This window comes from Chiloscyllium plagiosum, unplaced genomic scaffold, assembly GCF_037043375.1.
Source record: "Chiloscyllium plagiosum isolate Xiang-an unplaced genomic scaffold, Cpla_swu_hap1 HiC_scaffold_42, whole genome shotgun sequence".
NCBI lineage: Eukaryota > Metazoa > Chordata > Chondrichthyes > Orectolobiformes > Hemiscylliidae > Chiloscyllium > Chiloscyllium plagiosum.
Window position 1 is genome coordinate 87508641 of NW_028270180.1, and position 15559 is coordinate 87524199.

General features: G+C 49.6%; 1 long non-coding RNA gene across 1 annotated transcript in view; it reads left to right on the plus strand.

Moving 5' to 3' along the window:
* Positions 1-1713: 1713 nt before the first annotated feature.
* LOC148137977 (uncharacterized) overlaps positions 1714-15559 on the plus strand; it is a 65758-nt gene continuing 51912 nt past the window's right edge. The window contains exon 1 of the long non-coding RNA XR_015754076.1: positions 1714-1869. This is a non-coding gene — a long non-coding RNA (uncharacterized LOC148137977). The remainder of the gene's footprint in view (positions 1870-15559) is intronic.

Consider the following 15559-nt stretch of genomic DNA (forward strand, 5'->3'; position numbering starts at 1 on the left):
GGTACATAGATCCCTTAAAATGGCTACCCAGGTGGACAGGGTTGTTAAGAAAGCATATGGTGTTTTGGCTTTCATTAACAGGAGGATTGTGTTTAAGAGTCGTGAGATCTTGATACAGCTCTATAAAACTTTGGTTAGAACGCACTTGGAATACTGTGTCCAGTTCTGGTCGCCCTATTATAGGAAAGATGTGGATGCTTTGGAGAGGATTCAGAGGAGGTTTACCAGAATGCTGCCTGGAATGGTGTGCTTATCTAACAAAGAGAGGTTGACTGAGCTCGGACTTCTTTCAGTGGAAAAAAGAAGGAAGACAGGGGACCTAATTGAGGTATACAAGATAATGAGAGGCATAGATAGAGTCGATAGCCAGACACTTTTTTCCCAGGGCAGAAATTGCTAACACGAGAGGTCATAGTTTTAAGCTGTTTGGAGGAAAATATAGAGGGAATGTCGGAGGCGGGTTCTTTAAGCAGAGAGTTGCGAGAGCATGGAATGCGTTGCAAGCAGCAGTTGTGGAAGTGAGGTCATTGGGGATATTTAAGTGACTGCTGGACATGCATATGGTCATAGAAATTTGAGGGTTCATACTTTAGGTTTCCCTTACATGAGGATCGATGGTCGGCACAGCATCAAGGGCTGAAGGGCCTGTTCTGTGCTGTACTGTTCGATGTCCTATGTTCTATGTTCTATGAAGTGTATCTGTACCTTTCGACCATCTGCACCCTGTACTGACAGATAGTGCTCCCTCAATACCTTAGAAACCATCCCCTCAGTATGTTTATCCCCAAAGCACCTCGACAGAACATTCATGCCCTCAACACCTCAGAAAGCAAACCTGTTGCCCGCTTGGACCGTGTTCATCCCCAAACCTGTTCTCACTGTGATGACCCACAGCCACCTCCAAGATTGGAGCCCAGGGCACAGAACATTATTTGAGTCTCTGGATTGATCATACAATCCCTAAGATGTGGAAGCAGGTCATTCGGCCTATCAGGTTCACACTCACCCTCGGCAGAACAGCCCATCCTACCCCCTCTATCCCCGGATCCCTTCATTTCCTCTGGCTAACCCACCCAGCCTGCACATCTTTGGACAGTGGGTGGGAACTGGAGCACCCGGAGGCTGGCACGGGGACAATGTGCCAACTCCACACAGACAGTCGCCCGAGGCTGGAATCGAACCCGGGTGGGGTGAGGCAACACTGAGCCCCCTGTGACCAACCCACCATCTCCTCCCGTTGATGACCGTTTGATGTCTGTACCCGGGGAGTATCGAACTTGTCTAGCGTTTATTTAAGAAAGACTAGGGACAAGGGCAATGCCTCCACATGCTCAAGATGCTTGGTCCCCCTCGAAAAAATATTTATATCAATTTCAAAAAGATACTTTATTCACAAAAAAACTTTACGTACAAACATAGTCACTAAAGTTCGGTTCTGTACAGTCTGTATAACAAGTCTTTGCAATTACATATATACTCCCCTTGGCTGATTAACTGAAATGTTAGGTCTGAGCTGTTTCTTCTGAATTAACATCACAAAGTTACATTGAGAAGGATCTTTGTGAAGTGCCTGTGTTCTGTATCTGTTCTCCCATGTACCCCGCCCTCCGAATACAATACCTTACAAAGCCTTAAACCTGTTTGTCAACTTTCAGCAGAAGCAGCCTCAGGGCATTGCACACTGACTGAATGACTCAGTGACGCTTGGATCAGGTCAAATTCTCAATCAAACAGATGGTGGGGATATTCAGCAGAATTCACCAGGTAGCAACGGTGAAGAGAGAGAGGAACAATTCGCATTTCAAGTGACCCTTCCTCAAAACGGTCTGTTCTGATGGAACCTTCCCGCAGAAATCACTGGATTGAAAGGTGAACTCTCTCTCTGTCTCTCCCTCTCCCTTCAGACATGCTGCCGGACATGCTAAGTTTCTTCAGCAATCTCTGTATTGATGGTTCAGGTCTCCAGCGCGTCCGTACAGATTGATTTTAGTGTTGAATTCTCAACCTTGCTCTATTAAAGGGATTGATTCCCTCTGCTACAAAGGGGGGTCAGTTACCACAGCTAACAGGTTCGTGATGCCAACATTGTTGGCTTAATCTCTATCATGTCTGAAATTACCATGAAGGCCCCAGCTTCTCAACCTCACCCCTCACCTGAGGTGTGTGACCCACCAGGCCTCTCTGACAAGACAGCAGCTCTCGGGTCCTCCTGGTCTATAACTTCCCAACTAAAAAGGGCACTCCAGTAAGAGAGCTCTTTACGTGGTTCAGGTCAAAATCCTGGAGCTCCCTCCCTAACATCACTGTGGGACACCCAAGGACTGCAGCAGGAGAGTACAGCTCATCCACACCTTCCAGACAACTATTAGAGGGTGTGGGAATCACATACAAGCCACATGTGAAAATAAGTTTTATAACAGGGTTACGGTGGATGGTCACTAACACTGTTTCATTACCTGTGTTGAAATCAGGGTAATGAAGGAGCTCAGAGTGGGTTGAAAATGACAATGATAGCATTTCGTAGGTTGGTGTTTATTAGAGTTTGTATCGACAGTATGAATGTTTGAGCACTTATTCAAGGGCATGCAGGTAGCTGCCAGAGGAAGTGATGGGGGCTGGTACAATTGTGACATTTAAAAGGCATCAGGATGAGTATGTGAACAGGAAGGGTTTAGAGGGATATCAGCCAAGTGCTAGCTAATGGAATGAAATGAGATGAGAATATCTGGTTGGTATGGACGAGTTGGACAGGAGGGTCCATTTCCAAGCTGTGCACCTCTGTGACTCTGTGCCTCTGAATAGTCTATTACAGAGAGTTTCAGACAGGGTTTGGTTTGTGTGTCTCTCTCAGGCTTCCTCAGAATCTGCAGACCCAATGTCTCCAAATTTCCACAAGACTCTATGAAATAGAAGAAAAGAGGGTCAGTACTGAGGGAGTGCTGCACTGTCAGAGGGTCAGTACTGAGGGAGTGCTGCACTGTCAGAGGGTCAGTACTGAGGGAGTGCTGCACTGTCAGAGGGTCAGTACTGAGGGAGTGCTGCACTGTCAGAGGGTCAGTACTGAGGGAGTGCTGCACTGTCACAGGGTCAGTACTGAGGGAGTGCTGCACTGTCAGAGGGTCAGTACTGAGGGAGTGCTGCACTGTCAGAGGGTCAGTACTGAGGAAGTGCTGCACTGTCAGAGGGTCAGTACTGAGGGAGTGCTGCACTGTCAGAGGGTCAGTACTGAGGGAGTGCTGCACTGTCAGAGGGTCAGTACTGAGGGAGTGCTGCATTGTCAGATGGTCAGTACTGAGGGAGTGCTGCACTGTCAGAGGGTCAGTACTGAGGAAGTGCTGCACTGTCAGAGGGTCATTACTGAGGGGGTGTAACACTTTCAGAGGGTCAGTACTGAGGGAGTGCTGCACTGTCAGATGGTCAGTACTGAGGGAGTGCTGCACTGTCAGAGGGTCATTACTGAGGAAGTGCTGCACTGTCAGAGGGTCAGTACTGAGGGAGTGCTGCACTGTCAGAGGGTCATTACTGAGGGGGTGTAACACTGTCAGAGGGTCAGTACTGAGGGAGTGCTGCACTGTCAGAGAGTCAGTACTGAGGGAGTACTGCACTGTCAGAGGGTCAGTACTGAGGGAGTGCTGCACTGTCAGAGGGTCAGTACTGAGGGAGTGCTGCACTGTCGGAGGGTCAGTACTGAGGGAGTGCTGCACTGTCGGAGGGTCATTACTGTGAGAGTGCAGCACTGTCAGAGGGTCAGTACTGAGGGAGTGCTGCACTGTCAGAGGGTCAGTACTGAGAGAGTGCAGCACTGTCAGAGTGTCAGTTATGAGGGAGTGCTGCACTCTCAAAGAGTTAGTACTGAGGGAGTGCTGCACTGTCAGAATTTCAGAACTAAAGGTGCGCTGCTCAGTCAAAGAGCAGCACTGTCAGAGGGTCAGTACTGAGGGTGTACCGCACTGTCACACGGTCGGTATGGGGGCACTGCCACAGTGTCAGATGGTCAGTACTGAGGACGTTCTGCACTGTGTGAGCGTCAGTACTGAGTGAGTGCCGCACTGTCAGAGGGTCAGCACTGAGGGATCACTGCGCTGTCAGAGGGTCAGTACTGAGGGGCTGCTGCATTGCCAGAGGGTGAGCACTGAGGGATCACCGCACTGTCGGACAGTCAGTAGTGAGGGAGCACCTCACTGTCAGAGGTTCAGTCCAGAGGGAATGCCGCACTGTCTGAAGCTCTGTAGTCTGAGAGCACTGCGCCATCAGAGGGTCAGTACTGAACGAGCACTACACTGTCATAGGGTAGGAACTGAGGGAGCATGTACTATCAAAAGGTCAGTACTGAGGGAGCGCTACACAGTGAGAGTGTCAGTTCCGAGTGAGTGCTATTTCAGAGGGTCGGGACAGAGAGAGTGCTGCATTGTCAGAGGGTCAGTACTGAGGGAGTGCTGCACTGTCAGAGAGTCAGGACCGAGCGGGTGCTGAACTATCAGCGGGTCAGTACTGAGGGCATTCCACACAGTCAGATGGTCAGTATTGAGAGAGTGCAGTATTGTCAGAGGATCAGTACCGAGCGGGTGCTGCACTGTCAGCGAGTCAGTACCGAGCGGGTGCTGAACTATCAGCGGGTCAGTACAGAGGGCGTTCCGCACAGTCAGATGGTCAGTATTGAGAGAGTGCTGCACTGTCAGCAAGTCAGTACCGAGCGGATGCTGAACTGTCAGCGGGTCAGTACTGAGGGAGTGCTGCACTGACAGAGGGTTAGTACAGAGAGAGTGCTACACTGTCAAACAGACAGTACTGAGGCACTGCTGGACTGTCAGAGGTGCAGGACCGAGGCAGAGGGTCAGTACTGAGGGAGTGATACCCAGTCAATGGGTCAGTACTGAGGGAGTGATACACTGTCAATGGGTCAGTACTGAGGGAGTGCTACACTGTCAATGGGTCAGTACTGAGGCAGTGCTGTACTGTCAGAGGGTCAGTACTGAGGCAGTGCTGTACTGTCAGAGGGTCAGTACTGAGGGAGTGCTGCACTGTCAGAGGGTCAGTACTGAGGGAGTGCTGCACTGTCAGAGGGTCAGTACTGAGGGACTGCTACACTGTCAATGAGTCAGTACTGAGGCAGTGCTGTACTGTCAGAGTGTCATTTGTGATGGAGTGCTGTACTGTCAGAGGTTTTGTCCTGAGATTGGTCCACAATGTCGGAGGGTCAGTATAGGGCTACTTCCACTCTGCCAGAGAGTCAGTACTGAGGGAGTGCATCACAATCAGAGGATCAATGTGGAGGGAGTGCAGCATTGTCAGAGGTTCAGAGTGGAGGGAGTGCAGCTTTGTCAGAGGGTCGGTGTGGAGGGAGTACAGCATTGTCGGAGGGTCAGTGTGGAGGGAGTGCAGCACTGTCAGAGGTTCAGAGTGGAGGGAGTGCAGCATTGTCGGAGGGTCAGTGTGGAGGGAGTGCAGCATTGTCAGAGGGTCAGTGTGGAGGGAGTGCAGCATTGTCAGAGGGTCAGTGTGGAGGGAGTGCAGCATTGTCAGAGGGTCAGTGTGGAGGGAGTGCAGCATTGTCAGAGGGTCAGTGTGGAGGGAGTGCAGCATTGTCGGAGGGTCAGTGTGGAGGGAGTACAGCATTGTCGGAGAGTCAGTGTGGAGGGAGTGCAGCATTGTCAGAGGGTCGGTGTGGAGGGAGTACAGCATTGTCGGAGGGTCAGTGTGGAGGGAGTGCAGCATTGTCAGAGGATCAGTGTGGAGGGAGTGCTGCATTGTCAGAGAGTCAGTGTGGAGGGAGTGCAGCATTGTCAGAGAGTCAGTATGGAGGGAGTGCTGCATTGTCAGAGGGTCAGTGTGGAGGGAGTACAGCATTGTCGGAAGGTCAGTGTGGAGGAAGTACAGCATTGTCGGAGGGTCAGTGTGGAGGGAGTGCAGCATTGTCAGAGGGTCAGTGTGGAGTGAGTTCAGCATTGTCAGAGGATCAGTGTGGAGGGGATGCAGCATTGTCAGAGGGTCAGTGTGGTGGGAGTGCAGCATTGTCAGAGAGTCAGTGTGGAGGGAGTGCAGAATTGTCAGAGGATCAGTGTGGAGGGAGTGCAGCATTGTCAGAGAGTCAGTGTGGAGGGAATGCAGCATTGTCAGAGGGTCAGTGTGGAGGGAGTGCAGCATTGTCAGAGGATCAGTGTGGAGGGAGTGCAGCATTGTCAGAGGGTCAGTGTGGAGGGAGTGCAGCATTGTCAGAGGGTCAGTGTGGAGGGAGTGCAGCATTGTCAGAGGGTCAGTGTAGAGGGAGTGCAGCATTGTCAGAGGGTCAGTGTGGAGGGAGTGCAGCATTGTCAGAGGGTCAGTGTGGAGGGAGTGCAGCATTGTCAGAGGGTCAGTGTGGAGGGAGTGCAGCATTGTCAGAGGATCAGTGTGGAGGGAGTGCAGCATTGTCAGAGAGTCAGTGTGGAGGGAGTGCAGCATTGTCAGAGGGTCAGTATGGAGGGAGTGCAGCATTGTCAGAGTGTCAGTGTGGAGGGAGTGCAGCATTGTCAGAGGGTCAGTGTGGAGGGAGTGCTGCATTGTCAGAACGTCAGGATGGAGGGAGTGCAGCATTGTCAGAGGGTCAGTGTGGAGGGAGTGCTGCATTGTCAGAGGGTCAGTGTGGAGGGAGTGCTGCATTGTCAGAGGGTCAGTGTGGAGGGAGTGCTGCATTGTCAGAACGTCAGGATGGAGGGATTGCTGTGCAGGGAGAGGGTCAGTAATGATGAAGTGTGCACTCTCTGACAGTCAGTACTAATGGATCGCCATGCTGTCAGAGTGTCGCACTGTGAGAGGGTTACGACTGAGGGAGCGCTGCACTGTGAAAGGGTTAGAACTGAGGGGTCAACGCACTCTGAGGGGATTAGTACTGAGGGATCACCGCGCTGTGAGGGGTCAGTAGTGAGGTAGTGCCATGCTATCTGTCGGACAGTCTGTACTGAGTGATTGCTGCATTGCCAGGGGGTCAGTACTGAGAGAGTGATGCACGCTCAAAGGGACATTACTGAGGGAGAGCTACACGATCAGTGTGTCAGTTCTGAGGGAGTGTTGTTTCAGGGGGTCAGTACTGAGGGAGTGCTGCACTGTCAGAAGGTCTGTACTGAGGGAGTGCTGTACTGCCAAAGGGTCAGTACTGAGGGAGTGCTGCACTGCCAAAGGGTCAGTACTGAGGCATTGCTGGACTATCAGAAGTGCAGGAATGAGGCAGTGCCGCACTGTCAGATTGTCAGTACTGAGAGAGTTCTGCTCTGCCGGAGGGTTGGTACTGAGAAAATGCCACGTTATCGGAGGGTCAGTACCGAGAGAGTGCTGCACTGTAAGAGCAGCTGTATTGAGGGAGTGCCACATTATCGGAGGGTCAGTACTGAGGGGATGCCACACTGTATGAGTGTCAGTACTGAGGGAAAGCTGTTGTGTCAGAGCGTCATTTCTGAGGGTGTGCTGCAGGGTCAAAGGAGCAGTGCTGAGGGAGAGCTGCACTGTCAGAGGGTCAGTACTGAGGGAGTGCTGCACTGTCAGAGGGTCAGTACTGAGGGAGCGCTGCACTGTCAGATGGTCAGTACTGAGGGAGAGCTGCACTGTCAGAGGGTCAGTACTGAGGGAGCGCTGCACTGTCAGAGGGTCAGTACTGAGGGAGTGCTGCACTGTCAGAGGGTCAGTACTGAGAGAGTGCTGCACTGTCAGAGGATATAGAACATAGAACAATACAGCACAGAACAGGCCCTTAGGCCCACGATGTTGTGCTGAATATTTGTCCCAGCTTAAGCACCCATCCATGTACCTATTCAATAGCCGCTTAAAGGTCACCAAAGATTCTGACTCTACCACACCCACAGGCAGCGCATTCCATGCCCCCACCACTCTCTGGGTAAAGAACCCACCCCTGACATCTCCCCATACCTCCCACCCTTCACCTTAAATTTATGTCCCCTTGTAACACTCTGTTGTACCTGGGGAAAAAATTTCTGACTGTCTACTCTATCTATTCCCCTGATCATCTTATAAATCTCTATCAAGTCACCCCTCATCCTTCGCCGTTCCAACGAGAAAAGGCCAAGCACTCTCAACCTATCCTTGTACGACCTATTCTCCATTCCAGGCAACATCCTGGTAAATCTTCTCTGCACCCTCTCCAAAGCTTCCGCATATTTCCTAAAGTGAGGCGGCCAGCACTGCACACAGTACTCCAAATGTGGCCTAACCAAAGTCCTGTACAGCTGTAACATCACTTCACGACTCTTGAATTCAATCCCTCTGCTAATGAACGCTAATACACCATAGGCCTTCTTACAAGCTCTATCCACCTGAGTGGCAACTTTCAAAGATCTACGAACATAGACCCCAAGATCCCTCTGCTCCTCCACCTCACTAAGAACCCTACCGTTAACCCTGTATTCCGCATTCTTATTTGTCTTTCCAAAATGGACAACCTCACACTTGGCAGGGTAGAACTCCATCTGCCACTCCTCAGCCCAGCTCTGCATCATATCCAAGTCCCTTTGCAGCCGACAGGGCTGAGGCTTATTCCTCAGCTACCGTCTGCTCATCCCAAATGAATCCCACTGCCCCACACTCAGCACAGTCATGTGTTCCTTATTTCTGAGCTTCCCAATGCTAATCCACATCCAGAATGACATCCCACACTCCTCCAAATCGTATTGCAGGCTATTTGTCTGGGAACGAGGAGTGCTAAGAGAGGAAATAAAAATCTGAAAGGACTTTACAGTGACATTAAGGGTGAATTGATAATGAGAGAAAGAGTCGGTTGTGGAACACAGTGAGAATTTGTGCATGGACCCAGAGGCTACAGTGAATGGATGCATTGTGTCAATGCTCATTGGGACAGGGACGGTATGAAATCGTGGAGATGCTCTGTGATACAATTAAATGAATTAGCATATATAGAGAGAGATGGTTCTGAGTGGTCTGGCCTTCTTACAGCCCAATAAATCTCCAAAGACGGTGGAAATGTATCTCAGTTTACCGAATGAGGTGATGGAGGAAGTAGCAGGGACACTTGCAAACATTTTCAATTCCCCTCTGGCCACAGGAGAGGTGCCGTCGGACTGACCATGTGGTCCTGTTATTCAAGTAGGAACATGGGATATACCAGGCAGCTCCAGGCCAGTCAGGCTAATATCGTGGGTGGGATGTCTGTTGGAAGCAATTTTGGGAGATAGAATTAATCAGCATTTACAGAGACTGGAGTTCATGATGAACAGTCAGAATGGTTGTGTTAAGGGGAGGGCAGGTCTGACCAATGGGAGTGCACTTTTTAAGGAGGTGACCAGCTGTGTAAATAAGGGCAATACTTTCCTGTCGTCTGCTTGGAGGTCAGTCAGGCTTTTATCAGGACCCATACTGGAAACTGATAGTGATCATAAAAACTCAAGATCCAAGGAATTTGGTGCAGAATGCTGAGTGGCAGGAAGCAGACAGTGATGGCCCAGTTAGAAATCTCTGTCTGTTCATGTCTCACTGTTGGGGTCTTGCTGATGTGGTTGATAGAAAAGATTTAGGTTTGAATGGTGGAGGGTTAATCATTGGGTTCATGAATGATATGGGTATTGGTTGGGTGATAAATACTGAGGATGATAGCCTTAGGTTACAGAAGGATGGAGATGGCCTTGTCAGATGGACCGATCAGTGACAACGGGTGAGGTGCCTGAAGACTGGAGGGTGATTAATGATGGGCCATTATTGAAGTAAGGCTGCAAGGAACAGCCATTGAACTATGGAGCTGTGAGCCTGGTGGCAGTGGTGGGTAAGCTGTTGGAGGGCATTCTGAGAGACAACTTACATGTATTTGGAAAAGCAAGAATTGATTAGGGAAGGTCAGCTTGGCTTTGTTTGTGGAAATGATGTACCCAACTTGATAGAGCTTTTGAAGGGATGACCAAGGAAACAGATGAGAAGGTTTCACATGGGAGACTGCTTAGTAAAAGGTTAGATGAGATGGCATCCAAGGAGAGAGGACAGCATGGTGCCTCAGTGGTTTGATTCTAACTCCCAGTGACTGTCTGTGTGGAGTTTACACATTCTCTCTGTATCTGTGCGGGTTCCCTCCGGGAGCTCCAGTTCCCTCCCACCGCCCAAAGCTGCCATGGGAAATGCAGCATTACAGGGATAGAGTAGAGGATGTGAGTCTGGGTGGGATGCTGTTCAGACAGTCAGTGAAGAGCCAATGGACGGAATGGCTTGCTTCTACACTGTAGGAATTCTAAAATTAATCCAGAGAGACAAGTAATGTTCTGGGGACCTGGGCTCCAATCTTGGACACGGGTGGATGTGGGTCCTTACAGTCTGAAGGGGTTTGATCACAATCTAAGGGGGGAGCAGGGCTTAGCCCAGAGCCCTGAAGTGTTCAGGATGTGAATGTTTTGTGGAGCTACTGTCGAAGGGGCTTTGGGGGTTAAACACAACAAAGTGATGCTTTCTTCGGTATTAAGGGAGCACTTTCTGAGGTATTGAGGAAGCACTTTCTGAGGTATTCAGGGAGCACTTTGTGAGGTACTGAGGGAGCACTGTCTGAGGTATTGAATGAGAACTAACTGAGGTATTGAGGGAGCACTTTCTGAGGTATTGAGGGAGCACTTTCTGAGGTATTGAGGGAGCACTGTCTGAGGTACTGAGTGTGCACTATCTGAGGTAGCGAGGGAACACTTTCTGAGGTACTGAGGGAGAATTATCTAAGGCACTGAGGGAGCACTTTCTGAGGTACTGAGGGAGCACTTTCTGAGATATTGAGGAAGCACGTTCGGAGGTATGAGGGAGAACTCTCTGAGGTTTTTAGGGAGCACTTTCTGAGGTATTGAGGGAGCACTTTCTGACGTATTGAGGGAGCACTTTCAGAGGTATTGAGGGAGCACGATCTGAGGTATTGAGGGAGAACTATCTGAAATATTGAGGGAGCACATTCTGAGGTATTGAGGGAGCACTATCTGAGGTACTGAGGAAGAACTATCTGAGATATTGAGGGAGCACTATCTGAGATATTGAGGGAGAAATACCTGAGGTATTGAGGGAGCACATCCTGAGGTATTGAGGGAGCACTTTCAGAGGCATTAAGGGAGCACTTTCTGAGGTACTGAGGGAGCACTTTCTGAGGTACTGAGCGAGCACTTTCTGAGGTACTGAGGGAGCACTTTCTGAGGTACTGAGGGAGAACAATCTGAGGTATTGATGGAGCACTTTCTGAGGTATTGAGGGAGCACTGACTGAGGTATTGAGTGAGCACTTCCTGAGGTATTGAGGGAGCACTTTCTGAGGTATTGAGGGAGAACTATCTGAGGTATTGTGGGCAGCACAGTGGCACACTGGTTAGCACTGCTGCCTCACAGCACCAGAGACCCGGGTTCAATTCCCGCCTCAGGCGACTGACTGTGTGGAGTTTGCACGTTCTCCCCGTGTCTGCGTGGGTTTCCTCCGGGTGCTCCGGTTTCCTCCCACAATCCAAAAGATGTGCAGGTCAGGTGAATTGGCCATGCTAAATTGCCCGTAGTGTTAGGTAAGGGGTAAATGTAGGGGTAGGGGTATGGGTGGGTTGCGCTTCGGCGGGGCAGTGTGGACTTGTTGGGCCAAAGGGCCTGTTTCCATACTGTAAGTAATCTAATCTAATCTAAAAACTATCTGAGGTATTGAGTGAGCACTTCCTGAGGTATTGGGGAGCACTGTCTGAGGTATTGAGGGAGGACTATCTGAGGTATTGAGCGAGCACTTTCTGAGGTATTGAGGGAGCACTGACTGAGGTATTGAGTGAGCACTTCCTGAGGTATTGAGTGAGCACTTCCTGAGGTATTGAGGGAGCACTTCCTGAGGTATTGAGGGAGAACTATCTGAGGTATTGAGCGAGCACTTTCTGAGGTATTGGGGAGCACTGTCTGAGGTATTGAGGGAGAACTATCTGAGGTATTGAGCGAGCACTTTCTGAGGTATTGGGGAGCACTGTCTGAGGTATTGAGGGAGCACTTCCTGAGATATTGAGGGAGAACTATCTGAGGTACTGAGGGAGCACTTTCTGATCTATTGAGTGAGCACTTTCTGAGGTACTGAGGGAAAACTATCTGAGGTACTGAGGAAGCACTTTCTGAGGTATTGGTGGAGCAATGTTTGAGGTACAGAGTGTGCACTATCTGAGGTACTGAGGGAACACTTTCTGAGGTTCTGAGGGAGAACTATCTAAGGTACTGAGGGAGCATTTCTGAGATATTGAGGGAGCACTTTCAGAGATACTGAGGGGGCAATTCTGACGTACTGAGGAATCACTATCTGAGGTACTGAGAGAAAACTATCTGAGGTATGAGGAAGCACTATCTGAAGTATTGAGGGAGAACTACCTGAGATATTGAGGCACAATTATCTGAAATATTGCGGGAACAATTTCTGAGGTATTGAGGGAGCACTGTCTGAGGTATGGAGGGAGAACTATCTGAGATATTGAGGGAGCACTTTCTTAGATATTGAAGGAGCACTTTCTGAGGTACTGAGGGAGCAATTTCTGAGGTATTGGGGGAGCACTGGCTGAGGTACTGAGGGAACACTTTCTGAGGTACTGAGGGAGCACTTTCTGAGGTACTGAGTAAGCACTTTCTGAGGTATTGAGGGAGCACTGTCTGAGGTACTGAGTGTGCACTATCTGAGGTACTGAGTGTGCACTATCTGAGGTACTGAGGGAGCACATTCTGAGGTATGGAGGGAGAACTATATAAGGTACTGAGTGAGCGCTTTCTGAGGTACTGAGGGAGCACTTTCTGAGATATTGAGGGAGTACTTTCGGAGGTATGAGTGAGAACTATCTGAGGTATTGAGAGAGCACTTTCTGAGGTATTGAGAGAGCACTTTCTGAGGTATTGAGGGAGAACTATCTGAGGTATTGAGGGAGCACTTCCTGAGGTATTGAGGGAGCACTGTCTGAGGTATTGAGCGAGCACTTCCTGAGGTATTGAGGGAGCACTTCCTGAGGCATTGAGGGAGCACTTTCTGAGGTACTGAGAGAGCACTTTCTGAGGTACTGAGAGAGCAACTTCTGAGGTATTGGGGGAGCACTGTCTGAGGTACTGAGCGAGCACTTCCTCAGGTATTGAGGGAGCACTTCCTGAGGTATTGAGTGAGCACTTTCTGAGGTATTGAGGAAACACTTTCTGAGGTACTGAGGGAGAACTATCTGAGGTATTGACGAAGCACTATCTGAGATATTGAGGGAGAACTATCTGAGATATTGAGGGAGCACGTTCCGAGGTATTGAGGGAGCACTTTCAGAGGCATTAAAGGAGCACTTTATGAGGTACTGAGGGAGCACTTTCTGAGGTATTGAGGGAGCACTTTCTGAGGTATTGAGGGAGCACTTTCTGAGGTACAGTGAGAACACTTTCTGAGGTACTGAGAGAGCACTTTCAATGGCATTGAGGGAACACTTTCTGAGGTATTGAGGGAGCACTGTCTGAGGTATTGAGGGAGAACTATCTAAGATATTGAGGGAGCACTTTCTTAGATATTGAGGGAGCACTTTCTGAGGTATTGGGGGAGCACTGTCTGAGGTACTGAGGGAGCACTTTCGGAGGTATTGAGGAAGCACTTTCTGAGGTATTGAGGGAGCACTGTCTGAGGCACTGAGTGTGCACTATCTGAGGTACTGAGGGAGCCCTTTCTGAGGTACTGAGGGAGCACTTTCTGAGGTACTGAGGGAGCACTTTTTGAGGTATTGAGGGAGCACTTTCAGAGGTGTTGAGGGAGCACTTTCAGAGGTGTTGAGGGAGCATTATCTGAGATATTGAGGGCGAACTATCTGAGATATTGAGGGAGCACTTTTTGAGGTATTGAGGGAGCAATTTCAGAGGCATTGAGGGGGCACATTCTGAGGTACTGAGGGAGCGCTTTCTGAGGTATTGAGGGAGCATTGTCTGAGGTACTGAGAGAACACTTTCTGAGGTACTGAGAGAGCACCTTCTGTGATATTGGGGGAGCACTTCCTGAAGTATTGATGGAGGGCTTTCTGAGGTACTCAGGGAGCTCTTTCAAAGGCATTGAGGGAGCACTTTCAGAGAAATTGAGGGAGAATTATCTGAAATATTGAGGGAGCACTTTCTGAGGTATTGAGGGAGCACTATCTGAGGTACTGAGGGAGAACTATCTGAGGTATTGAGGAAGCACTATCTGAGATATTGAGGGAGAACTATCTGAGATATTGAGGGAGCACTTTCTGAGGTATGGAGGGAGAAATATCTGAGGTATTGAGGGAGCACTTCCTGAGGTATTGAGGGAGCACTTTCAGAGGCCTTAAGGGAGCACTTTATGAGGTACTGAGGGAGAACTTTCTGAAGTACTGAGGAAGCACTTTCTGATCTATTGAGGGAGCACTGTCTGAGGTACTTTGAGAACACTTTCTGAGGTACTGAGAGAGCACTTTCTGAGGTATTGGTGGAGCACTTTTTGAGATATTGAGGGAGAACTATCTAAGGTACTGAGGGAGCACTTTCTGAGATATTGAGGGAGACCTTTCAGAGGTACTGAGGGAGCACATTCTGACGTACTGAGGAATCACTATCTGAGGTACTGAGGGAAAACTATTGGAGGTACTGAGGAAGCACTATCTGAAGCATTGAGGGCGAACTATCTGAGATATTGAGGCAGAATTATCTGAGATATTGAGGGAGCACCTTCTGTGGTATTGAGGGAGTACTTTCAATGGCATTGAGGGAACACTTTCGGAGGTATTGCGGGAGCACTGTCTGAGGTACTGAGGGAGCACTTTCTGAGGTATTGAGGGAACACTTTCGGAGGTATGAGGGAGAACTATCTGAGGTATTCAGGGAGCACTTTCAGAGGTATTGAGGGAGCACGTTTTGAGGTTTTGAGGGAGCACTTTCAGAGGTATTGTGGGAGCACTATCTGAGGTACTGAGGGAGACCTATCTGAGGTATTGTGGGAGCACTGTCTGAGGTACTGAGGGAGCACGTTCTGAGGTATTGAGGGAGCACTGTCTGAGGTACTGAGTGTGCACTATCTGAGGTACTGAGGGAGCAGTTTCTGAGGTACTGAGAGAGAACTATCCAAGATACTGAGGGAGCACTTTCTGAGGTACTGAGGGAGCACTTTCTGAGGTACTGAGGGAGCACTTTCTGAGGTATTGAGGGAACACTTTTGGAGGTATGAGGGAGCACTTTCAGAGGTATTGTGGGAGCACTATCAGAGGTATTGAGGGAGAACGATCTGAAACATTGAGGGAGCACTATCTGAGGTACTGAGGGAGAACTATCTGAGGTATTGAGGGAGCGCTTTCTGAGGTATTGAGGGAGAAATATCTGAGGTATTGAGGGAGCACTTCCTGAGGTATTGAGGGAGCAATTTCAGAGGCATTGAGGGAGCACTTTCTGAGGTACTGAGGGAGCACCTTCTGAGATACTGAGGGAGAACTTTCTGAAGTACTGAGGAAGCACTTTCTTGAGCTATTGAGGGAGCACTGACTGATGTACTGAGAGAACTCTTTCTGAGGTACTGAGAGAGCACTTTCTGAGGTACTGAGGGAGCACCTTCTGATGTATTGAGGGAGCAATTTCTGAGG